The sequence below is a fragment of the Artemia sp. Qi Xiang Cuo genome, chromosome 4, assembly GCF_049724085.1.
Source record: "Artemia sp. Qi Xiang Cuo chromosome 4, ASM4972408v1, whole genome shotgun sequence".
NCBI lineage: Eukaryota > Metazoa > Arthropoda > Branchiopoda > Anostraca > Artemiidae > Artemia > Artemia sp. Qi Xiang Cuo.
In genome coordinates this window covers 61,205,616-61,231,725 of record NC_142797.1, presented here as the reverse complement: position 1 = coordinate 61,231,725, position 26,110 = coordinate 61,205,616, and positions in this window count along the sequence as shown.

The following is a 26,110-nucleotide window of genomic DNA, read 5'->3' as shown; positions in this document are numbered from 1 at the left end:
TCTAGTGTTCATTTTCAACATATCTGATAATCCTATTGCCGAGGTTTCAAGTCACTATCTAAAAAAATATGAAATTAAGTTGTTTTTAAAGAAATGAAGGTGATCAAATCAAACTATTAGTCTTTGATTACTGAAAAAGGTTTCAATCTACTGAAAATTTAAAAATCTAGTGTTCATTTTCAACATATCCCACAACCCTATTGCTGAAGTTTCAAGTCACTATCTAGAAAAATATGAAATTAAGCTATTTTTACAAAAATGAAGGTGATCAAATCAAACTAGTTGTCGTTGATTGCTGAAAAAGGTTTCAATTTACTGAAAATTTAAAGATCTAGTGTTCATTTTCAACATATCCGACAACCCTATTACTGAAGTTTCAAGTCACTATCTAAAAAAATGTGAAATTAAGTTATTTTTAAAGAAATGAAGGTGATCGCATCAAACTAGTTGTCGTTGATTGCTGAAAAAGGTTTCAATCTACTGAAAATTTAAAGATCTAGTGTTCATTTTCAACATATCCGACAACCCTATTGCTGAAGTTTCAAGCCACTATCTAAAAAAATATGAATTAAGTTATTTTTAAAGAAATGAAGGTGATCAAATCAAACTAGTAGTCATTGATTGCTGAAAAAGGTTTCAATCTACTGAAAATTTAAAGATCTAGTGTTCATTTTCAACATATCCGACAACCCAATTACTGAAGTTTCAAGCCACTATCTAAAAAAATATGAATTAAGTTATTTTTAAAGAAATGAAGGTGATCAAATCAAACTAGTTGTCGTTGATTGCTGAAAAAGGTTTTAATTTACTTAAAATTTAAAGATCTAGTGTTCATTTTCAACATATCCGACAACCCTATTGCTGAAGTTTCAAGCCACTATCTAAAAAAATATGAATTAAGTTATTTTTAAAGAAATGAAGGTGATCAAATCAAACTAGTTGTCGTTGATTGCTGAAAAAGGTTTCAATTTACTGAAAATTTTAATATCTAGTGTTCATTTTCAACATATCCGATAACCCTATTGCCGAGGTTTCAAGTCACTATCTAAAAAAATGTGAAATTAAGTTGTTTTTAAAGAAATGAAGGTGATGAAATCAAACTATTAGTCGTTGATTACTGAAAAAGGTTTCAATCTACTGAAAATTTAAAGATCTAGTGTTCATTTTCAACATATCCGACAACCCTATTACTGAAGTTTCAAGTCACTATCTAAAAAAATGTGAAATTAAGTTATTTTTAAACAAATGAAGGTGATCAAATCAAACTAGTTGTCGTTGATTGCTGAAAAAGGTTTCAATCTACTGAAAATTTAAAGATCTAGTGTTCATTTTCAACATATCCGACAAACCTATTACTGAAGTTTCAAGCCACTATCTAAAAAAATATGAATTAAGTTATTTTTAAAGAAATGAAGGTGATCCAATCAAACTAGTTGTCGTTGATTGCTGAAAAAGGTTTCAATTTACTGAAAATTTAAAGATCTAGTGTTCATTTTCAACATATCCGACAACCCTATTGCTGAAGTTTCAAGCCACTATCTAAAAAAATATGAATTACGTTATTTTTAAAGAAATGAAGGTGATCAAATCAAACTAGTAGTCGTTGATTGCTGAAAAAGGTTTCAATCTACTGAAAATTTAAAGATCTAGTGTTCATTTTCAACATATCCGACAACCCTATTGCTGAAGTTTCAAGCCACTATCTTAAAAAATATGAATTGAGTTATTTTTAAAGAAATGAAGGTGATCAAATCAAACTAGTTGTCGTTGATTGCTGAAAAAGGTTTTAATTTACTGAAAATTTAAAGATCTAGTGTTCATTTTCAACATATCCGACAACCCTGTTGCTGAAGTTTCAAGTCACTATCTAAAAAAATATGAAATTAAGTTATTTTTACAGAAATGAACGTGATCAAATCAAACTAGTAGTCGTTGATTACTGAAAAATGTTTCAATTTACTGAAAATTTAAAGATCTAGTGTTCATTTTCAACATATCCGACAACCCTATTGCTGAAGTTTCAAGCCACTATCTAAAAAAATATGAATTGAGTTATTTTTAAAGAAATGAAGGTGATCAAATCAAACTAGTTGTCGTTGATTGCTGAAAAAGGTTTTAATTTACTGAAAATTTAAAGATCTAGTGTTTATTTTCAACATATCCGACAACCCTCTTCCTGAAGTTTCAAGCCACTATCTAAAAAAATATGAATTAAGTTATTTTTAAAGAAATGAAGGTGATCAAATCAAACTAGTTGTCGTTGATTGCTGAAAAAGATTTCAATCTACTGAAAATTTAAAGATCTAGTGTTCATTTTCAGCATATCCGACAACCCTATTACTGACGTTTCAAGCCACTATCTAAAAAAATATGAATTAAGTTATTTTTAAAGAAATGAAGGTGATCAAATCAAACTAGTAGTCGTTGATTGCTGAAAAAGGTTTCAATTTACTGAAAATTTAAAGATCTAGTGTTCATTTTCAACATATCCGACAACCCTATTGCGGAAGTTTCATGCCACTATCTAAAAAAATATGAATTAAGTTATTTTTAAAGAAATGAAGGTGATCAAATCAAACTAGTAGTCGTTGATTGCTGAAAAAAGTTTCAATTTACTGAAAATTTAAAGATCTAGTGTTCATTTTCAACATATCCGACAACCCTGTTGCTGAAGTTTCAAGTCACTATCTAAAAAAATATGAAATTAAGTTATTTTTACAGAAATGAACGTGATCAAATCAAACTAGTAGTCGTTGATTACTGAAAAATGTTTCAATTTACTGAAAATTTAAAGATCTAGTGTTCATTTTCAATATATCCGACAACCCTATTGCTGAAGTTTCAAGTCACTATCTAAAAAAATATGAAATTAAGCTATTTTTACAGAAATGAAGGTGATCAAATCAAACTATTAGTCGTTGATTACTGAAAAAGGTTTCAATCTACTGAAAATTTAAAGATCTAGTGTTCATTTTCAACATATCCGACAAACCTATTACTGAAGTTTCAAGCCACTATCTAAAAAAATCTGAATTAAGTTATTTTTAAAGAAATGAAGGTGATCAAATCAAACTAGTTGTCGTTGATTGCTGAAAAAGGTTTCAATTTACTGAAAATTTAAAGATCTAGTGTTCATTTTCAACATATCCGACAACCCTATTGCTGAAGTTTCAAGCCACTATCTAAAAAAATATGAATTAAGTTATTTTTAAAGAAATGAAGGTGATCAAATCAAACTAGTAGTCATTGATTGCTGAAAAAGGTTTCAATCTACTGAAAATTTAAAGATCTAGTGTTCATTTTCAACATATCCGACAACCTTATTACTGAAGTTTCAAGCCACTATCTAAAAAAATCTGAATTAAGTTATTTTTAAAAAAATGAAGGTGATCAAATCAAACTAGTTGTCGTTGATTGCTGAAAAAGGTTTCAATTTACTGAAAATTTAAAGATCTAGTGTTCATTTTCAACATATCCGACAACCCTATTGCTGAAGTTTCAAGCCACTATCTAAAAAAATATGAATTAAGTTATTTTTAAAGAAATGAAGGTGATCAAATCAAACTAGTAGTCGTTGATTGCTGAAAAAGGTTTCAATTTACTGAAAATTTAAAGATCTAGTGTTCATTTTCAACATATCCGACAACCCTATTGCTGAAGTTTCAAGCCACTATCTAAAAAAATATGAATTGATTTATTTTTAAAGAAATGAAGGTGATCAAATCAAACTAGTTGTCGTTGATTGCTGAAAAAGGTTTTAATTTACTGAAAATTTAAAGATCTAGTGTTCATTTTCAACATATCCGACAACCCTGTTGCTGAAGTTTCAAGTCACTATCTAAAAAATATGAAATTAAGTTATTTTTACAGAAATGAAGGTGATCAAACCAAACTAGTAGTCGTTGATTGCTGAAAAAGGTTTCAATTTACTGAAAATTTAAAGATCTAGTGTTCATTTTCAACATATCCGACAACCCTATTGCTGAAGTTTCAAGCCACTATCTAAAAAAATATGAATTAAGTAATTTTTAAAGAAATGAAGGTGATTAAATCAAACTAGTTGTCGTTGATTGCTGAAAAAGATTTCAATCTACTTAAAGTTTAAAGATCTAGTGTTCATTTTCAGCATATCCGACAACCCTATTACTGACGTTTCAAGCCACTATCTAAAAAAATATGAATTAAGTTATTTTTAAAGAAATGAAGGTGATCAAATCAAACTAGTAGTCGTTGATTGCTGAAAAAGGTTTCAATTTACTGAAAATTTAAAGATCTAGTGTTCATTTTCAACATATCCGACAACCCTATTGCGGAAGTTTCATGCCACTATCTAAAAAAATATGAATTAAGTTATTTTTAAAGAAATGAAGGTGATCAAATCAAACTAGTAGTCGTTGATTGCTGAAAAAAGTTTCAATTTACTGAAAATTTAAAGATCTAGTGTTCATTTTCAACATATCCGACAACCCTGTTGCTGAAGTTTCAAGTCACTATCTAAAAAAATATGAAATTAAGTTATTTTTACAGAAATGAACGTGATCAAATCAAACTAGTAGTCGTTGATTACTGAAAAAGGTTTCAATCTACTGAAAATTTAAAGATCTAGTGTTCATTTTCAAAATATCCGACAAACCTATTGCTGAAGTTTCAAGTCACTATCTAAAAAAATATGAAATTAAGCTATTTTTACAGAAATGAAGGTGATCAAATCAAACTATTAGTCGTTGATTACTGAAAAATGTTTCAATCTACTGAAAATTTAAAGATCTAGTGTTCATTTTCAACATATCCAACGACCCTATTACTGAAGTTTCAAGTCACTATCTAAAAAAATATGAAATTAAGTTATTTTTCAAGAAATGAAGGTGATCAAATCAAACTAGTTGTCGTTGATTGCTGAAAAAGGTTTCAATTTACTGAAAATTTAAAGATCTAGTGTTCATTTTCAACATATCCGATAACCCTATTACCGAGGTTTCAAGTCACTATCTAAAAAAATGTGAAATTAAGTTGTTTTTAAAGAAATGAAGGTGATCAAATCAAACTATTAGTCGTTGATTACTGAAAAAGGTTTCAATCTACTGAAAATTTAAAGATCTAGTGTTCATTTTCAACATATCCGACAACCCTATTACTGAAGTTTCAAGTCACTATCTAAAAAAATATGAAATCAAGCTATTTTTAAAGAAATGAAGGTAATCAAATCAAACTAGTTGTCGTTGATTGCTGAAAAAGGTTTCAATCTACTGAAAATTTAAAGATCTAGTGTTCATTTTCAACATATCCGACAACCCTATTACTGAAGTTTCAAGCCACTATCTAAACAAATATGAATGAATTAAGTTTTTTTTAAAGAAATGAAGGTGATCAAATCAAACTAGTTGTCGTTGATTGCTGAAAAAGGTTTCAATTTACTGAAAATTTAAAGATCTAGTGTTCATTTTCAACATATCCGACAACCCTATTGCTGAAGTTTCAAGCCACTATCTAAAAAAATATGATTTAAGTTATTTTTAAAGAAATGAAGGTGATCAAATCAAACTAGTAGTCGTTGATTGCTGAAAAAAGTTTCAATTTACTGAAAATTTAAAGATCTAGTGTTCATTTTCAACATATCCGACAACCCTATTGCTGAAGTTTCAAACCACTATCTAAAAAAATAGGAATTAAGTTATTTTTAAAGAAATGAAGGTGATCAAATCAAACTAGTTGTCGTTGATTGCTGAAAAAGGTTTCAATTTACTGAAAATTTAAAGATCTAGTGTTCATTTTCAACATATCCGACAACTCTATTGCTGAAGTTTCAAGCCACTATCTAAAAAAATATGAATTAAGTTATTTTTAAAGAAATGAAGGTGATCAAATCAAACTAGTAGTCGTTGATTGCTGAAAAAGGTTTCAATTTACTGAAAATTTAAAGATCTAGTGTTCATTTTCAACATATCTGACAACCCTATTGCTGAAGTTTCAAGCCACTATCTAAAAAAAAATATGAATTAAGTTATTTTTAAAGAAATGAAGGGGATCAAATCAAACTAGTAGTCGTTGATTACTGAAAAAGGTTTCAATCTACTGAAAATTTAAAGATCTAGTGTTCATTTTCAACATATCCGACAACCCTATTGCTGGAGTTTCAAGTCACTATCTAAAAAAATATGAAATTAAGTTATTTTTAAAGAAATGAAGGTGATGAAATCAAACTAGTTGTCGTTGATTGCTGAAAAAGGTTTCAATCTACTGAAAATTTAAAGATCTAGTGTTCATTTTCAACATATCTTACAACCCTATTACTGAAGTTTCAAGCCACTATCTAAAAAAATATGAATGAATTAAGTTTTTTTTAAAGAAATTAAGGTGATCAAATCAAACTAGTGGTTGTTGATTGCTGAAAAAGGTTTCAATTTACTGAAAATTTTAAGATCTAGTGTTCATTTTCAACATATCCGACAACCCTATTGCTGAAGTTTCAAGCCACTATCTAAAAAAATATGAATTAAGTTATTTTTAAAGAAATGAAGGTGATCAAATCAAACTAGTAGTCGTTGATTGCTGAAAAAGGTTTCAATTTACTGAAAATTTAAAGATCTAGTGTTCATTTTCAACATATCCGACAACCCTATTGCTAAATTTTCAAGCCACTATCTAAAAAAATATGAATTAAGTTATTTTTAAAGAAATGAAGGTGATCAAATCAAACTAGTAGTCGTTGATTACTGAAAAAGGTTTCAATCTACTGAAAATTTAAAGATCTAGTGTTCATTTTCAACATATCCGACAACCCTATTGCTGAAGTTTCAAGTCACTATCTAAAAAAATATGAAATTAAGCTATTTTTACAGAAATGAAGGTGGTCAAATCAAACTATTAGTCGTTGATTACTGAAAAAGGTTTCAATCTACTGAAAATTTAAAGATCTAGTGTTCATTTTCAACATATCCAACAACCCTATTACTGAAGTTTCAAGTCACTATCTAAAAAAATATGAAATTAAGTTATTTTTCAAGAAATGAAGGTGATCAAATCAAACTAGTTGTCGTTGATTGCTGAAAAAGGTTTCAATTTACTGAAAATTTAAAGATCTAGTGTTCATTATCAACATATCCGATAACCCTATTGCCGAGGTTTCAAGTCACTATCTAAAAAAATGTGAAATTAAGTTGTTTTTAAAGAAATGAAGGTGATCAAATCAAACTAGTAGTCGTTGATTGCTGAAAAAGGTTTCAATTTACTGAAAATTTAAAGATCTAGTGTTCATTTTCAACATATCCGACAACCCTATTGCTGAAGTTTCAAGCCACTATCTAAAAAAATATGAATTAAGTTATTTTTAAAGAAATGAATGTGATCAAACTAGTTGTCGTTGATTGCTGAAAAAGGTTTCAATTTACTGAAAATTTAAAGATCTAGTGTTCATTTTCAACATATCCGACAACCCTATTGCTGAAGTTTCAAGCCACTATCTAAAAAAAAATATGAATTAAGTTATTTTTAAAGTAATGAAGGTGATCAAATCAAACTAGTTGTCGTTGATTGCTGAAAAAGGTTTCAATCTACTGAAAATTTAAAGATCTAGTGTTCACTTTCAACATATCCGACAGCCCTATTACTGAAGTTTCAAGCCACTATCTAAAAAAATATGAATTAAGTTATTTTTAAAGAAATGAAGGTGATCAAATCAAACTAGTTGTCGTTGATTGCTGAAAAAGGTTTCAATTTACTGAAAATTTAAAGATCTAGTGTTCATTTTCAACATATCCGACATTTCTATTGCTGAAGTTTCAAGCCACTATCTAAAAAAATATGAATTAAGTTATTTTTAAAGAAATGAAGGTGATCAAATCAAACTAGTAGTCGTTGATTACTGAAAAAGTTTCAATCTACTGAAAATTTAAAGATCTAGTGTTCATTTTCAACATATCCGACAACCCTATTGCTGAAGTTTCAAGTCACTATCTAAAAAAATATGAAATTAAGCTATTTTTACAGAAATGAAGGTGATCAAATCAAACTATTAGTCGTTCATTACTGAAAAAGGTTTCAATCTACTAACAATTTAAAGATCTAGTGTTCTTTTTCAACATATCCGACAACCCTATTGCTGAAGTTTCAAGTCACTATAAAAAAAAATATGAAATTAAGCTATTTTTACAGAAATGAAGGTGATCAAATCAAACTAGTAGTCGTAGATTACTGAAAAAGTTTCAATCTACTGAAAATTTAAAGATCTAGTGTTCATTTTCAACATATCCGACAACCTTATTGCTGAAGTTTCAAGTCACTATCTAAAAAAATATAAAATTACTTAATTTTTAAAGAAATGAAGGTGATCAAATCAAACTAGTAGTCGTTGATTACTGAAAAAGGTTTCAATTTACTGAAAATTTAAGGATCTAGTGTTCATTTTCAACATATCCGACAACCCTATTGCTGAAGTTTTAAGTCACTATCTACAAAAATATGAAATTAAGTTATTTTTAAAGAAATGAAGGTGATCAAATCGAACTAGTAGTCGTTGATTACAGAAAAAGGTTTCAATTTACTGAAAATTTAAAGATCTATGTTCATTTTCAATATATCCGACAACCCTATTGCTGAAGTTTGAAGTCACTATCTAAAAAAATATGAAATTAAGGTATTTTTAAAGAAATGAAGGGGATCAAATCAAACTAGTAGTCGTTGATTGCTGAAAAGGGTTTCGATTTACTGAAAATTTAAAGATCTAGTGTTCATTTTCAACATATCCGACAACCCTATTGCTGAAGTTTCAAGTCACTATCTAAAAAACATGAAATTAAGCTATTTTTAAAGAAATGAAGGTGATCAAATCAAACTAGTAGTCGTTGATTACTTACTGAAAAAAGTTTCAATTTACTGAGAATTTAAAGATCTACTGTTCATTTTCAGCAATAAAAGAGATAGCGCGACAAGAAATTTTTGAATTCTAGCATTTTAGTCCTTAAAACACAGGACAGAGCAAAAATGTAATGGAGCAAAAATTCTAAGAAATTTTTAAGGTTGTTTGTATAGCCCCCAGTTTCAGTGGCCATGCTGTTATGTGGTATACCATACTTCCCTAAACTTAGCTGCAGTCCGTAAAAATTAACTCTTAGTACAGACTGTTTATGCAGTAGGACCAGCGGCTATAGAGTATCCCATAGTTTATTCTGATGTTTGCCAGCAGAATATTTTATGACAAGGGCGTACCTAAGGCCTCAAAAACGCGTTTTAGGCCCTCATTTTCAAACTTTTGTGAATGACAGTAGTAAGCGCCCAATTCGTTGAAAATATACCCGCAAACCTACGCCTGAGGCATAAATATGCGGGTATATTTTCAACGAATTGGGGTTACCAGGGTCATTTGCCTATTACAATGACCTTCCGGTTTTTCTGGTAGGTAATTCTAATCTCGAGGTCAATACATCTTTCAAAGAAGAACGAGTACGCACTACCGGTCCTAGTGTGATTGATTTTTTGGACAATTGCCTTTAGTCAAGACTAGTTTGTTAGGAATGTGTTGTTGCTAAAGCTAACTCTCATTGGAAAAAAGGGGTATAAAGCTTTTTGTTTTTGATAATAATTGCACAATGAATGTATCGTTTGACGTGGGCATTTTTTATGAGCCAATCAGAGGTTGTTCAATATATGATAACTTGATTTGTGGTTGGGATTTGAATAAAAGAAATGATTATGTTATTTGCTTGCGTGTATAGGAATTCCCATGTTATTTGCTTGCAGGTATAAATATTCCCTTGTTATTTGCTTGCATGTATAGGAATTCCCAGGTTATTTGCTTGCTTGTTTATGAATTCCCATGTTATTTGCTTGCTTGTATAGGAATTCCCATGTTATTTGCTTGCGTGTATAGGAATTCCCATGTTATTTGCTTGCATGCATAGGAATTCCCTTGTTATTTGCTTGCATGTATAGGAATTCCCATGTTATTTGATTGCGTGTATAGGAATTGCGAGGTTATTTGCTTGCGTGTATAGGAATTCCCATGTTATTTGCTTGCGTGTATAGGAAATACCATGTTATTTGCTTTCATGTTAAGGAATTCCCAAGTTATTTGCTTTCTTGTATAGGAATTCCCTAGTTATTTGCTTGCGTGTATAGGAATTCCCATGTTATTTGCTTGCGTGTATAGGAATTCCCATGTTATTTGCTTGCATGTATAGGAATTCCCATGTTATTTGTTTGCGTGTATAGGAATTCCCATGTTATTTGCTTGCATTTATATGAACTCCCATGTTTCATGTATAGGAACTCGCATGTTATTTGCTTGCATGTATAGGAATTCCCTTGTTATTTGCTTGCATGTATAGGAATTCCCATGTTATTTGCTTGCGTGTATAGGAATTCCCATGTTATTTGCTTGCATGTATAGGAATTCTCATGTTATTTGCTTGCGTGTATAGGAATTCCCATGTTATTTGCTTGCATGTATAGGAATTCCCTTGTTATTTGCTTGCATGTATAGGAATTCCCATGTTATTTGCTTGCATGTATAGGAATTCCTATGTTATTTGCTTGCTTGTATAGGAATTCCCATGTTATTTGCTTGCGTGTATAGGAATTCTCATGTTATTTGCTTTCATGTATAGGAATTCCCAAGTTATTTGGTTGCGTGTATAGGAGTTCCCTTGTTATTTGCTTGCTTGTATAGGAATTCCCATGTTATTTGCTTGCGTGTATAGGAATTCACAAGTTATTTGCTTGCATGTATAGGAATTACCATGTTATTTTCTTGCTTGTATAGGAATTCCCATGTTATTTGCTTGCATGTATAGGAGCTCCCATGTTATTTGCTTGCATGTATAGGAATTGCCACGTTATTTTGCTTCCGTGTATAGGAATTCCCATGTTATTTGCTTGCATGTATAGGAATTCCCATGTTATTTGCTTGCATGTCTGTGTGAGCCTCTTTTGGCTGTTTGGGTCTTTTCGGGCATTGTGTCTCTCTGTTGGATGTGTGCGTCTCTTGTCTCTGTGGGCTGTGTGTCTCTTTGAGCTGTTTGAATCTTTTTGGTCTGTTTGTGTGTCTCTTTGAGCTGTTTGAGTCTTTTGATCTGTTTGTGTCCCTTTGGGCTGTTTGAGTCTTTTTTGGGCTGTGTTTGTCTCTTTGGGCTTCTGTCTCTTTGGGCTGTTTGTGTTTCTTTGGGCTATGTGTATCTCTTTGGGCTGTTTGAGTCATTTTGGTCTGTGTGTCTTTCTTTTGTCTGTTTGTGTCTTTTAGGGGTCGTGTTTGCCTCTGTGAGCTATGTGCTTCTCTTTGGGACGTTTGAATTTTTTGGTCTGTAAGTGTCGGGTTTGGCGGTTTTTTTTTTGTTCGGGGCTGGTTTCTTTGGGCTTTGTGCGTCTCTTTTGGGTGTGTGGATAGTTTGACTGTTTTTTTCTTTTTTATATGTTTTTGTCTCTTTTAGCTGTTTGAGTATTTTTTTGGCATTGTTTGTCTCTTTGGTCTTCTGTCTCTTTGGGCTGTTTGTGTTTCTTTGGGCTATGTGTGTCTCTTTGGGCTGTTTGAGTAATTTTGGTTTGTGTGTGTGTCTCTTTAGACTGTATGTCTCTTTGGGCAGTTTGAATCTTTTTTGTCTGTGTGTGTTTCTTTTGGCTGTTTGTGTCTCTTAGAGGCCATGTGTGTCTCTTTGGGCCCTGTATGTCTCTTTGGAGGGTTTGAATCTTTTTGGTATGTATGTCTCTGTATGGGCGTTTTTTTGTCTCTTTGATATGTGTGTGTGTGTGTTTGGGCTTTTTTTGTATATTCGGAATGTGTGTATGTATCTTTAGCCTGTGTGTGTATCTTTTGGCAGTGTGTGTATCTTTAGGTTGTATATCTCTTTTGGTAGTTTGAATCTTGCTGGTCTGTGTGTGCCTCTTTTGGCTGTGTGTGTCGTTTTGGGCTTTGTGTAAATCTGTTGGATGTGTGCGTCTCTTTGGGCCGTGTACGTTTCTTTGAGCTGTATGTCTCTATTTGAGCTGTGGATGTCTTTTTGTTATGTGTGTGTCTCTTTAGGCTGTGTGTGTCTCGTTGGACTGTGTGTCTTTTTGGGGTGTCTGAGTCTTTTTGGTCTATGTTTGTCTCTTTGGGCTGTTTGTGTCTCTTTGAGCTGTGTATGTTTCTTTGGGCTTTGTGTGTCTCTGAGCTATGTGTCAATACGTTTAAGCAATAAATATCTTTAAGCTTAACCCGTCTTTATTCTTTAGAATAGTTCTATTGTAAGCAAGTAACAAACTCTTTCCTGAAGTCATCTCTTGGATACACAATGCAGAAACTTCATTTAAGAAACTATGAAAAAATTGTAAGTAAGTAACAAATTCTTTCTTGAGGTCACCTCTTGGATACACAATATAGAAATTTCATTAAAGAAATTATGAAAAAATTGTAAGTAAGTAGCAAATTGTTTCTTGAATTCACCAGCTGGATAAACAAAAAGACATTTCGTTCAAGAAATTATGAAAAAATTCTAAGTAAGTAACAAACTCTCTCTTGAAGTTACCTCATGGATACACAATGCAGAAACTTCATTTAAGAAGTTATGAAAAAATTGTAAGCAAGTAACAAACTCTTTCATGAAGTCACCTCGTGGAAATGAAAAAATTGTTAGTAAGTAGCAAATTCTTTTTTGAATTCACCTGCTGGATAAACAAAAAAGACATTTCGTTCAAGAAACTATGACAAAATTCAAAGTAAGTAACAAACTCTTTATTGTTTTCATGACTTAGATACACGATTTAGAAATTAAATTCAAGAAATTATGAAAAAATTCTCAGTCTAAGTAGCAAATTCTTTCTTGAATTCACCTGTTAGATAAACAAAAAGACATTTCGTTCAAGAAATTATGACAAAATTCTAAGTAAGTAACAAACTCTTTATTGTTTTTGTGAGTTAGATAAACGATGTAGAAATTAATTTAAAGAAATTATGAAAAAATTCACAGTAAGTAACTATTTCTTTCTTGAAGTCAACTCGTTAGTAAAAATTTCTTTCTTGAAGTCAACTATTGGATACACAATACTGGAATTTCATTCAAGAAATTATGAAAAAATTGTAACTAAGTATCAAATTCTTTCTTGAATTCACTTGTTGAATAAACAAAAAGACATTTCATTCATGAAATTATGACAAAATTCTAAGTAAGTAACACTCTTTATTGTTTTCACGAGTTAGATATACGATGTAGAAATTAATTTCAAGAAATTATGAAAAAATTCTCAGTCTAAGTAGCAAATTCTTTCTTGAATTCACCTGTTGGATCATCAAAAAAGACATTTCGTTCAAGAAATTATGACAAAATTCTAAGTAAGTAACAAACTTTTTATTGTTTTCACGAGTTAGATAAACGATGTAGAAATTAATTTCAAGAAATTATGAAAAATTCTCAGTAAGTAACTATTTCTTTCTTGAAGTCAACTCTTGGATACACGGTACGGAAATTTCATTCAAGAAATTATGAAAATATTTGTAAGTAAGTAACAAACTCTTTATTGATTTCACCTCTTGGATATACAGTACAGATACTTCATTCAAGAAATTATGAGAAAATCGCAAGTAAGTAACTTTTTTTTTCTCTTTATCACAAACAATTTTCACTTAGCAACATGATGCAGAAATTTAATTCAAGAAATTATGAAAAAATTCTCAGTAAGTAACAATTTCTTTCTTGAAGTCAACTCTTAGATACACAATACGGGAATTTCATTCAAGAAATTATGAAAAAATTGTAACTAAGTAGCAAATTCTTTCTTGAATTCACTTGTTGAATAAACAAAAAGACATTCCATTCAAGAAATTATGACAAAATTCTAAGTAAGTAAAAAACTCTTTATTGTTTTCACGAGTTAGATATACGATGTAGAAATTAAATTCAAGAAATTATGAAAACATTCTCAGTCTAAGTAGCAAATTCTTTCTTGAATTCACCTGTTGGATAAACAAAAAGACATTTCATTCAAGAAATTATGACAAAATTCTAAGTAAGTAACAAACTCATTATTGTTTTCACAAGTTAGATATACGATGTAGAAATTATGAAAAAATTCTCAGTCTAAGTAGCAAATTCTTTCTTGAATTCACCTGTTGGATAAACAAAAAGACATTTCGTTCAAGAAATAATGACAAAATTCTAAGTAAGTAACAAACTCTTTATGGTTTTCACGAGTTAGATAAACGATGTAGAAATTAATTTCAAGAAATTATGAAAAGATTCTCAGTAAGTAACCATTTCTTTCTTGAAGTCAACTCTTGAATACACAGTACGGAAATTTCATTCAAGAAATTATGAAAATATTTGTAAGTAAGTAACAAACTCTTTATTGATTCCACCTCTTGGATATACAGTACAGATACTTCATTCAAGAAATTATGAAAAAATCGCAAGTAAGTAACTTTTTTCTCTTTATCACAAACAATTTTCACTTAGCTACATGATGCAGAAATTTAATTCAAGAAATTATGAACAAATTCTCAGTAAGTAACAATTTCATTCTTGAAGTCAACTCTTAGATACACAATACGGGAATTTCATTCAAGAAATTATGAAAAAATTGTAACTAAGTAGCAAATTCTTTCTTGAATTCACTTGTTGAATAAACAAAAAGACATTTCATTCAAGAAATTATGACAAAATTCTAAGTAAGTAACAAACTCTTTATTGTTTTCACGAGTTAGATATAAGATGTAGAAATTAAATTCAAGAAATTATGAAAAAATTCTCAGTCTAAGTAGCAAATTCTTTCTTGAATTCACCTGTTGGATAAACAAAAAGACATTTCATTCAAGAAATTATTACAAAATTCTAAGTAAGTAACAAACTCTTTATTGTTTTCACGAGTTAGATATACGATGTAGAAATTAAATTCAATAAATTATGAAAAAATTCTCAGTAAGTAACCATTTCTTTCTTGTAGTCAACTCGTGGATACACAGTACGGAATTTTCATTCAAGAAATTATGAAAATATTTGTAAGTAACAAACTCTTTATTGATTCCACCTCTTGTATATAGAGTACAGATACTTCATTCAAGAAATTATGAAAAAATCACAAGTAAGTAACTTTTTTTTTCTCTTTATCACAAACAATTTTCACTTAGCTGCATGATGTAGAAATTTAATTCAAGAAATTATGAAAAAATTCTCAGTAAGTAACAATTTCTTTCTTGAAGTCAACTCTTAGATAGAAAATACAGAAATTTCATTCAAGAAATTATGAAAGTATTTGTAAGTAAGTAAGTAACAATCTCTTTATTGATTTCACCTCTTGAATATACAGTACAGATACTTCATTCAAGAAACGTGATTAAACACTTTTTGAAACTACTTACTATTTGCATGCCTTTCCTTGGCACCTTTCCAAATGAGCGGGGATTCCCCACTGCTTCCTAAACATTGCAAAAAGTGAGCAGTACTAAAACTCCACGTTTTCAACCAGACTGGTTTTTTAGACAACACACCCACAGAGATGACACACACACATAGAGACGAGACACCCACAGACACCACACACAAACAGTGTCATTGTGAGTGATATATCCAAAAAGTTGGGTTGATCTTGGTTCCGTTAGCGTGGCCCCCCACTCTAAGTTTACATAGATCAACCCAACTTTTTGGTTATCTCTCTCACTATGACTCTGTTTGTGTGTCGTGTCTGTGCGCGTCTCGTCTCTATGTGTGTGTGTCATCTCTGTGGGTGTGTTGTCTAAAAAACCAGTCTGGTTAAAAACGTGGAGTTTTCCTACTGCTCACTTTTTGCAATGTGTAGGAAGCAATGGGGAATCCCCGCTCATTTGGAAAGGTGCCAAGGAAAGGCATGCAAATAGCATGTAGTTTCAAAACGTGTTTAATCACGTTTCTTGAATGAAGTATCTGTACTGTATATTCAATAGGTGAAATCAATAAAGAGATTGTTACTTACTTACTTACAAATACTTTCATAATTTCTTGAATGAAATTTCCGTATTGTCTATCTAAGAGTTGACTTCAAGAAAGAAATTGTTACTTACTGAGAATTTTTTCATAATTTCTTGAATTAAATTTCTACATCATACAGCTACGTGAAAATTGTTTATGATAAAGAGAGAAAAAAAAGTTACTTACTTGCAATTTTTTCATAATTTCTTGATTGAAGTATCTGTACTGTATATCCAAGAGGTGGAATCAATAAAGAGTTTTTTACTTACAAATATTTTCATAATTTCTTGAATGAAATTTCCGTACTGTGTATGCAAGAGTTGACTTCAAGAAAGAAATGGTTACTTGCTGAGAATTTTTTCATAATTTCTTGAAATTAATTTCTACATCGTTTATCTAACTCGTGAAAACAATAAAGAGTTTGTTACTTACTAAGAATTTTGTCATAATTTTTTGAACGAAATGTCTTTTTGTTTATCCAACAGGTTAATTCAAGAAAGAATTTGCTACTTAGACTGAGAATTTTTTCATAATTTCTTGAATTTAATTTCTACATCGTATATCTAACTCGTGAAAACAATAAAGAGTTTGTTACTTACTTAGAATTTTGTCATAATTTCTTGAATGGAATTTCTTTTTGTTTATTCAACAAGTGAATTCAAGAAAGAATTTGCTACTTAGTTACAATTTTTTCATAATTTCTTGAATGAAATTCCCGTATTGTGTATCTAAGAGTTGACTACAAGAATGAAATTGTTACTTACTGAGAATTTTTTCATAATTTCTTGAATTAAATTTCTGCATCATGTAGCTAAGTGAAAATTGTTTGTGATAAAGAGAAAAAAGTTACTTACTTGCGATTTTTTCATAATTTCTTGAATGAAGTATCTGTACTGTATATCCAAGAGGTGGAATCAATAAAGAGTTTGTTACTTACTTACAAATATTTTCATAATTTCTTGAATGAAATTTCTGTACTGTGTATTCAAGAGTTGACTTCAAGAAAGAAATGGTTACTTACTGAGAATTTTTTCATAATTTCTTGAAATTAATTTCTACATCGTTTATCTAACTCGTGAAAAGAATAAAGAGTTTGTTACATACTTAGAATTTTGTCATAATTTCTTGAACTAAATTTCTTTTATTTTATCAAAACAGGTGAATTAAATAAAGAATTTTATACTTATAATGAGAATTTTTTAATAATTTCTTGAATTTAATTTCTAAATAGTATATCTAAATCGTGAAAACAATAAAGAGTTTGTTACTTACTTAGAATTTTGTCATAATTTCTTGAACGAAATGTCTTTTTGTTTATCCAACAGGTGAATTCAAGAAAGAATTTGCTACTTAGACCGAGAATTTTTTCATAATTTCTTGAATTTAATTTCTGCATCGTATATCTAACTTGTGAAAACAATAAAGAGTTTGTTACTTACTTCGAATTTTTTCATAATTTCTTGAACGAAATGTCTTTTTGTTTATTCAACAGGTGAATTCAAGAAAGAATTTTCTACATAGTTACAATTTTTTCATAATTTCTTGAATTAAATTTCCGTATTGTGTATCTAAGAGTTGACTTCAAGAAAGAAATTGTTACTTACTGAGAATTTTTTAATAATTTCTTGAATTAAATTTCTGCATCATGTAGCTAAGTGAAAATTGTTTGTGATAAAAAGAAAAAAAAGGTACTTCTTTGCGATTTTTTCATAATTTCTTGAATGAAGTATCTGTACTGTATATCCAAGAGGTGGAATCAATAAAGATTTTGTTACTTAATTACCAATATTTTCATAATTTCTTGAATGAAATTTCCGTACTGTGTATCCAAGAGTTGGCTTCAAGAAAGAAATGGTTACTTACTGAGAATTTTTCATAATTTCTTGACATTAATTTCTACATCGTTTATCTAACTCGTGAAAACAATAAGGAGTTTGCTACTTACGTAGAATTTTGTCATAATTTCTTGAACGATATGTTTTTTTTGTTTATCCAACATGTGAATTCAAGAAAGAATTTGCTACTTAGACTGATAATTTGTTAGTAATTTCTTGAACTTAATTTCTACGTCGTATATCTAACTCTTGAAAGCAATATAGAATTTGTTACTTACTTAGAATTTTGTCATAATTTCATGAATGAAATGTCTTTCTGTTTATTCAGCAAGTGAATTCAAGAAAGAATTTGCTACTTAGTTACAATTTTTTCATAATGTCTTGAATGAAATTCCCGTATTGTGTATCCAAGAGTTGACTTCAAGAAAGAAATTGTTACTAACGAGTTGACTTCAAGAAAGAAATAGTTACTTATTGTGAATTTTTTCATAATTTCTTTAAATTAATTTCTACATCGTTTATCTAACTCACAAAAACAATAAAGAGTTTGTTCCTTACTTAGAATTTTGTCATAATTTCTTGAACGAAATGTCTTTTTGTTTATCCAACAGGTGAATTCAAGAAAGAATTTGCTACTTAGACTGAGAATTTTTTCATAATTTCTTGAATTTAATTTCGACATCATGTATCTAAGTCCTTAAAACAATAAAGAGTTTGTTACTTACTTGGAATTTTGTCATATTTTTTTGAACGAAATGTCTTTTTTTTGTTTATCCAGCAGGTGAATTAAAAAAAGAATTTGCTACTTACTAACAATTTTTTCATATCAACGAGGTGACTTCATGAAAGAATTTGTTACTTGCTTAAAATTTTTTCATAATTTCTTAAATTAAATTTCTGCATTGTGTATCCATGAGGTAAATTCAATAAAGAGTTTTTTACTTACTTAGAATTTTGTCATATTTTCTTGAACGAAATGTCTTTTTGTTTATCCAGCAGGTGAATTCAAGAAAGAATTTGCTACTTACTTACAATTTTTTCATAATTTCTTAAATGAAATTTCTGCATTGTGTATCCATGAGGTAACCTCAAGAAAGAATTTGTTACTTACTTACAATTTTTTCATAGTTTCTTAAATGAAGTTTCTGCATTGTGTATCCAAGAGTATCCATTGTGTATCTTCAGGAAAGAGTTTGTTACTTGCTTACAATAGAACTATTCTAAAGAATAAAGACGGGTTAAGCTTAAAGATATTTATTGCTTAAACGTATTGACACATAGCTCAAAGAGACACACAAAGCCCAAAAAAACATACAAAGCCCAAAGAGACACAAACATCCCAAAGAGACAAACATAGACCAAAAAGACTCAGACACCCCAAAAAGACACACAGTCCAACGAGACACACACAGCCTAAAGAGACACACACATAACAAAGAGACACCCACAGCCCAAAGAGACACATACAGCTCAAAGAGACGTACACGGCCCAAAGAGAAGCACACATCCAACAGAGAGACACAAAGCCCAAAACGACACAAACAGCCAAAAGAGGCACACACATACCATAAAGATTCAAACTGCCCAAAGAGATATACAGCCTAAAGAGACACACACTGCCCAAAGAGACACACAGAGTCTAAAGAGTCATACACACAGTCCGAAGAGACACACAAAGCCCAAAGATACACACACACAGCTAAAAGACACAAAAAAACGCACAGACAGAGACATACATACCAAAAAGATTCAAACCCTCCAAAGAGACACACATTGCCAAAAGAGACTCACATGGCCTCTAAGAGACACAAACAGCCAAAAGAAACACACACAGACCAAAAAGATTCAAACTGCCCAAAGAGACATACAGCCTAAAGAGAGACACACACATACCAAAATGACTCAAACAGCCCAAAGAGACACACATAGCCAAAAGAAACACAAACAGCCCAAAGAGACAGAAGCCCAAAGATACAAACGCAGCCCAAAAAAGACTCAAACAGCTCAAAGACACACAAACACATCAAAACGACTCAAACAGTCCAACTAGACGCACAGCCCAAAGTGACGCAAAAACCCAAAATAAACACCCACATAACAAAAAAAAAACCGCCCATACAGACCAAAAGATTCAAACTTCCCAAAGAGACACACATAGCCCAAAGAGGCACACACGACCCCTAAGAGACACAAACAACCAAAAGAAAGACACACAGACCAAAATGACTCAAACAGCCCAAAGAGATACACATAGCCCAAAGAAACACAAACAGCCCAAAGAGACAGAAGCCCAAAGAGACAAAAACAGCCCAAAAAAGACTCAAACAGCCCAAAGAGACACAAACAGATAAAAAAGACCCAAACACGTAAAAGAGACACACACACAGAACAAAAAGATTCAAACAGCTCAAAGAGACACAGAGCCCAAAGAGACAAGAGACGCACACATCCAACAGAGAGACACAATGCCCGAAAAGACACAAACAGCCAAAAGAGGCTCACACAGACATGCAAGCAAATAACATGGGAATTCCTATACACGCAAGCAAATAACATGGGAATTCCTATACACGCAAGCAAAATAAAGGGGAAATTCCAAAACATCAAACCAAATAACATGGGATTTCCTATACATGCAAGCAAATAACATGGGAATTCCTATACACGCAAGCAAATAACATGGGAATTCCTATACATGCAAGCAAATAACAAGGGAATTACTATAAACGCAAGCAAAAAACCACGGAATTCCAATAAAACAAATCCCAAAACATCGCACATCCTCAACACTCAAGCATATAACTTCTTAATTCCTATACCTGCAAGCAAATAACAAGGGATTTCCTATACAAGCAAGCAAATAACATGGGAATTCCTATACACGCAAGAAAATAACTTAGGATTTCCTATACATGCAAGCAAATAACATGGGAATTCCTATACATGCAAGCAAATAACAAGGGAATTCTTATACATGCAAGCAAATAACATGGAAAGTCCTATACATGTAAGCATATAACATGTGAATTCCTACACACGCAAGCAAATAACAAGGGAATTCCTATACAAGAAAGCAAATAACATGGGAATTCCTATACACGCAAGCACATAACATGGGACATCCTATACACGCAAGCAAATAAGTTGGGAATTCCTATACAAGCAATCAAATAACATGTTAAGTAATTTAAACGCTATCAAAATAACGTGGGAATTCCTATACAAACAAGCAAATAAAATGGGGGTTCCTATAAATGCAAGCAAATAACATGGGTATTCCTTTACACGCAAACAAATAACATTGGAATTCCTATACATGCAAGAAAATAACATGGGAATTCCTATACACGCAAGCAAATAACATGGGAATTCCTATACATGCAAGCAAATAACATGGGTATTCCTATGCACGCACCCAAATAACTTGGGAATTCCTATACATTTATGAACATAACCAGCGAATTCCTATCAAAGCAAGCAAAAATCAACGGACTACCTAAACAATAACTACCTGCACAAGGGACTTCCTCTACATGACCGCAAATAAGAAGTGACTTACTATAAATTCAATCAAAGAACAAGGGAGTTCATATACATGCAAGCAAATAACATGGGAAGTTCTATACATGCAAGCACAGAAAAAGGGAATTCCTATACACGCAAGCAAATAACATAACCATTTCTTTTATTCAAATCCCAACCACAAATCAAGTTATCGTATATTGAACAACCTCTGATTGGCTCATAAAAAATGCCCACGTCAAACGAAACATTCATTGTGCAATTCTTATCAAAAACAAAAAGCTTTGTACCCCTTTTTTCCAATGAGAGTTAGCTTTTGCAACGACACATTCCTAACAAACTATTCTTGACTAAAGGCAATTGTCCAAAAAATCAATCACACTAGGACCGGTATTGCGTACTCGTTCCTCTTTGAAAGATGTATTGACCTCTAGATTAGAATTACCTACCAGAAAAACCGGAAGGTCATTGTAATAGACAAATGACCCTGGTAACCCCAATTCGTTGAAAATATACCCGCAAACCTACACACATATCTATGCCACAGGCGTAGGTTTGCGGGTATATTTTCAACGAATTGGGCGCTTACTACTAATGACTGTGAAAAATGCCCGTATTTTGAGATGATTACTGATTGTGTTTCCTTCATTAGGAAGAATGTGTTTCTTGGTGAATATAGGATAAAGTGTGCAGTATGAGTGCTGAGGGGGTGAAAGCCCCTTCTTTTTATAGTTTATATTGGAAATTAAATGTTTATTTTGAAAAGGAAATGCAGTAAATGTGCTCTTTTTCTCGGAGCATTGGTTTGCAAAAGCTAAACTTTCTTGCAAAGTGTTGGCTCTGAAAGCGAATCAGCCCTCTTCATATTTGGGGTAGTATTGGGTGTGGTATTAAGAACGAACAGAAATTAAATAAAAAAGACAAAAGTTTTATCAAATGAAAGTAAAGAACGACATTAAGACTCAAGAAGAATATGAAATGTTTTGTATATGCGGAGATCTGCCCTTTGCTAATTTATGCTAAACTTTGCCTTTTTGTCAGCTGTGCTTTAAGAACGAGTGTTCAAACACAAGTGCACTTGGAATAGGATAAAACGTTGCTTTAAACAATGAACGTATTAGTCCAAAACTTTGTATAATTCAATTGATGAAGATAACATTCATAATTGCAGAATTAACTAGATTTGTTTCATTAGTAAATGCTTTATTTAAAACACTATAAAACTTTAGTGCGGAGAGGGGCATTTGAGGAGACAGACCCCCTCATACACCGAATGTTTGCAGTTTGTTTGAGTTTTAATGTTGCTCTTTGCTTCCATTTGAAATAGGTACTCTGTTATTTAATTAGTTTCAAAGTTCCTTTTTTCACTTGTTTTAGCAGGCTTGGATTAAAAAAAAATAGGTTAATCTAATCATGTTAATGATGTATAGTAGCAGAGTGTGTTTTTATCAATATTGTTTGGATAAAAAATTTAAAAAATAAATTTCGTTTTTAAATTAGTGTTGGTAGTAGAAGGCTATCTTATACTCCGAACAGCACCACGTGGTTTATGGTTTTCTCAGTGAGAATGAAAAAACAGGAATTTTCTCACTTGAAAAAACATGAATTTTCTCACTTTGATGGATGTTTTCTTGGACGGTTATGGGTGTTGGTCAATTTATTTGATATTTTTCATGGATGTCAACAGTAATTCATGTCTGTTTTATGGTTTTTGTCAGTGAGAATGAAAAAACAGGAACTTTCTCACATGTATGGATGTCAACAGCAATTTATGTCTGTTTTATGGTTTGTTGTCAGTGAGAATGGAAAAACAGGAACTTTCTCACATTTATGAATGTCAACAGCAATTTATGTCTGTTTTATGATTTTTGTCAGTGAGAATGTACATGCTCGACGCGAATGTTGATTTACATAATCGGCGGGGGAATTATTGATTCACGAAGGGGAATTAAGAAACAAACATGGCTTCTTTGATCTTTAGGCTAACCTAACCTGAGAAATTGATTTAGATAATCGCTAGGGGAATGTATTGATTCACGAAGGGGGAATTAAGAAACATTATGGCTTTCTTTAATCTTAGGTCTGAGGGATAAACGTTCTTTAGGTCAGGGAGAAAAATTAATATTCTATTTTTAAATAGGGCTTCATTGATCTTTACTGTCAGGAATTAGAAATGACATCACTTGTTATCTTGGAATTATGCGGGAGTCTAAAGAGATAGAAATTCTATTTTTAAATACGGCTTCACTGAGCTTTAAGTCTGAGAGATAAATTGATATTCTAACAAAACCTTAATAGTGTAGCTAGGAACATTTATGAGATGAAGAGATTAACGTAGGAAAGGGTTTCCTAGAAATTTGAAATGTGACAGCGCAGGGATGCCAAAAACAAAAGGAACACACAGAAATTACTTTTAAGGGATTATTTGGGTGAAACGGTTTTAAACATTTTAGGGAATTATTTCGGCGAAACAGTTAGAGACATTTTAAAAGATGATTTTAGAAAAGGTTTTAGAAGAGGTTTTGAGTGTGGTCGTTATAGTAAACAAGTTCTATTTGAACAGTGTCGTGAGGTCCTCTACCCAACCCCAAAGGGCCCCGATCGCCCTACACCGACCCACAAGGCTCCGATCCCCAAACCCCAAAACCGCAGGAACCCCCTCTTATCCCAAGGGTATCCCGGCTCCCCCCCCCCCCCTCCGGACCCCCAAAGCCCTCCCCCGGCCCCGTCGTTCGTTGATGTATGTTGTCTGAAACCTATGATTTGGGGTGTATGGGTTGCTAATTTTGACTTTTCTGAGTTGGATTTCTAAGTCTTTCATAGGTATGTGTTGTCTGAAACCTATGATTTGGGATGGGTGGTTTGCTATTTTTGACTTTTCTGAGCTGGATTTCTTAGCCTTTCATAGGTTTGTGTTGTCAGAAAATTATGATTTGGGATGTGTAGTTTGCTATTTGGACTTTTCAGAGCTAGGATTCTTAGTCTCTCATAGGTGTTTGTTGTCTGAAACTTTTAGTTTGGGATGAGTAGTTTGCTATTTCAGACTTTTATGAGCTAGGCTTTCCTAGTATATCGTAGGTGAATGTTGTCAGAAAATTATGATTTTGGATATGTAAATTACTATTTCGGGCTTTTCTGAGCTAGATTTCTTAGTCCCTCATAGGTGTTTGTTGTCTGAAACCTATAGTTTGGGATGAGTAGTTTGCTATTTTTGACTTTTCTGAGCTAGGTTTCTTAGCCTTTCATAGGTGTGTGTTGTCAGAAACTTATGATTTGGGATATGTAAATTACTATTTTTGACTTTTCTGAGCTAGATTTCTTAGCCTTTCATAGGTGTTTGTTGTCTGAAACCTATAGTTTGGGATGAGTAGTTCGCTTTTGGACTTTTCAGAGCTGGATTTCTTAGCCTTTCGTGGGTGTGTGTTGACTTAAACTTATGATTTGGGATATGTAAATTACTATTTCGGGCTTTTCTAAGCTAGATTTCTTAGTCTTTCGTTGGTGTGTGTTTTCTGAAATCTATGATTTGGGATTTGTACTTTTGCTTTTTGGACTTTTCAGAGCTAGGATTCTTAGTCCCTCATAGGTGTTTGTTGTCTGAAACCTATAGTTTGGGATGAGTAGTTTGCTATTTCAGGCTTTTCTGAGCTAAGGTTTCTTAGTATTTCGTAGGTGTGTGTTGTCTGAAACTTATGACTTGAGGTGTCTAATTTGCTATTTCAGGCCTTTCTGAGCTATGGTTTCATAGTATTTCGTAGGTGAATGTTGTCTGAAACTTATGATTTGGGATATGTAAATTACTATTTCGGGCTTTTCTAAGTTAGATTTCTTAGTCTTTCGTAGGTGTGTGTTGACTGAAACCTATGATTTGGGATATAAGGTTCTGAGTCTTTCGTTGGTGTGTGTTGTCTGAAACCTATGATTTGGGATTTGTAGTTTGCTTTTTGGACTTTTCAGAGCTAGGATTCATAGTCCCTCATAGGTGTTTGTTGTCTGAAACCTATAGTTTGGGATGAGTAGTTTGTTATTTCAGGCTTTTCTGAGCTAAGGTTTCCTAGTATTTCGTAGGTGTGTGTTGTCTGAAACTTATGATTTGAGGTGTGTAATTTGCTATTTCAGGCTTTTCTGAGCTAAGGTTTCATAGTATTTCGTAGGTGAATGTTGTCTGAAACTTATGATTTGGGATATGTAAATTACTATTTCGAGCTTTTCTAAGCTAGATTTCTTAGTCTTTCGTTGATGTGTGTTGTCTGAAACCAATGATTTGGGATGGGTGGGTTGCTATTTTTGACTTTTCTGAGATGGATTTCTTAGCCTTTCATAGGTATGTGTTGTCTAAAACCTATGATTTGGGATGGTAAATTTGCTATTTTTGACTTTTCTGAGCTAGGTTTCTTAGCCTTTCATAGGTGTGTGCTGTCAGAAAATGATGATTTGGGATTTGTAGTTTGCTTTATAGACTTTTCAGAGCTAGAATTCTTAGTTCCTCATAGGTGTTTGTTGTCTGAAACCTATAGTTTGGGATGAATAGTTTGCTTTTTCAAGCTTTTCTGAGCTAAGGTTTCTTAGTATTTCATAGGTATGTGTTGTCTGAAACTTATGATTTGGGGTATGTAATTTGCTATTTCCGACTTTTCATAACCAGATTTCGTAGTCTTTCGTAGGTATGTGGTGTCTGAAACCATGATTTGGGATGTTTGGGTTACTATTTTTGACTTTTCTCAGCTGGATTTCTTAGCCTTTTGTAGGTGTGTGTTGACTGAAACCTATGATTTGGGAATGAGTGGTTTGCTATTTTTGACTTTTCTGAGCTAGATTTCTTAGCATTTTATAGGTGTGTGCTTTCAG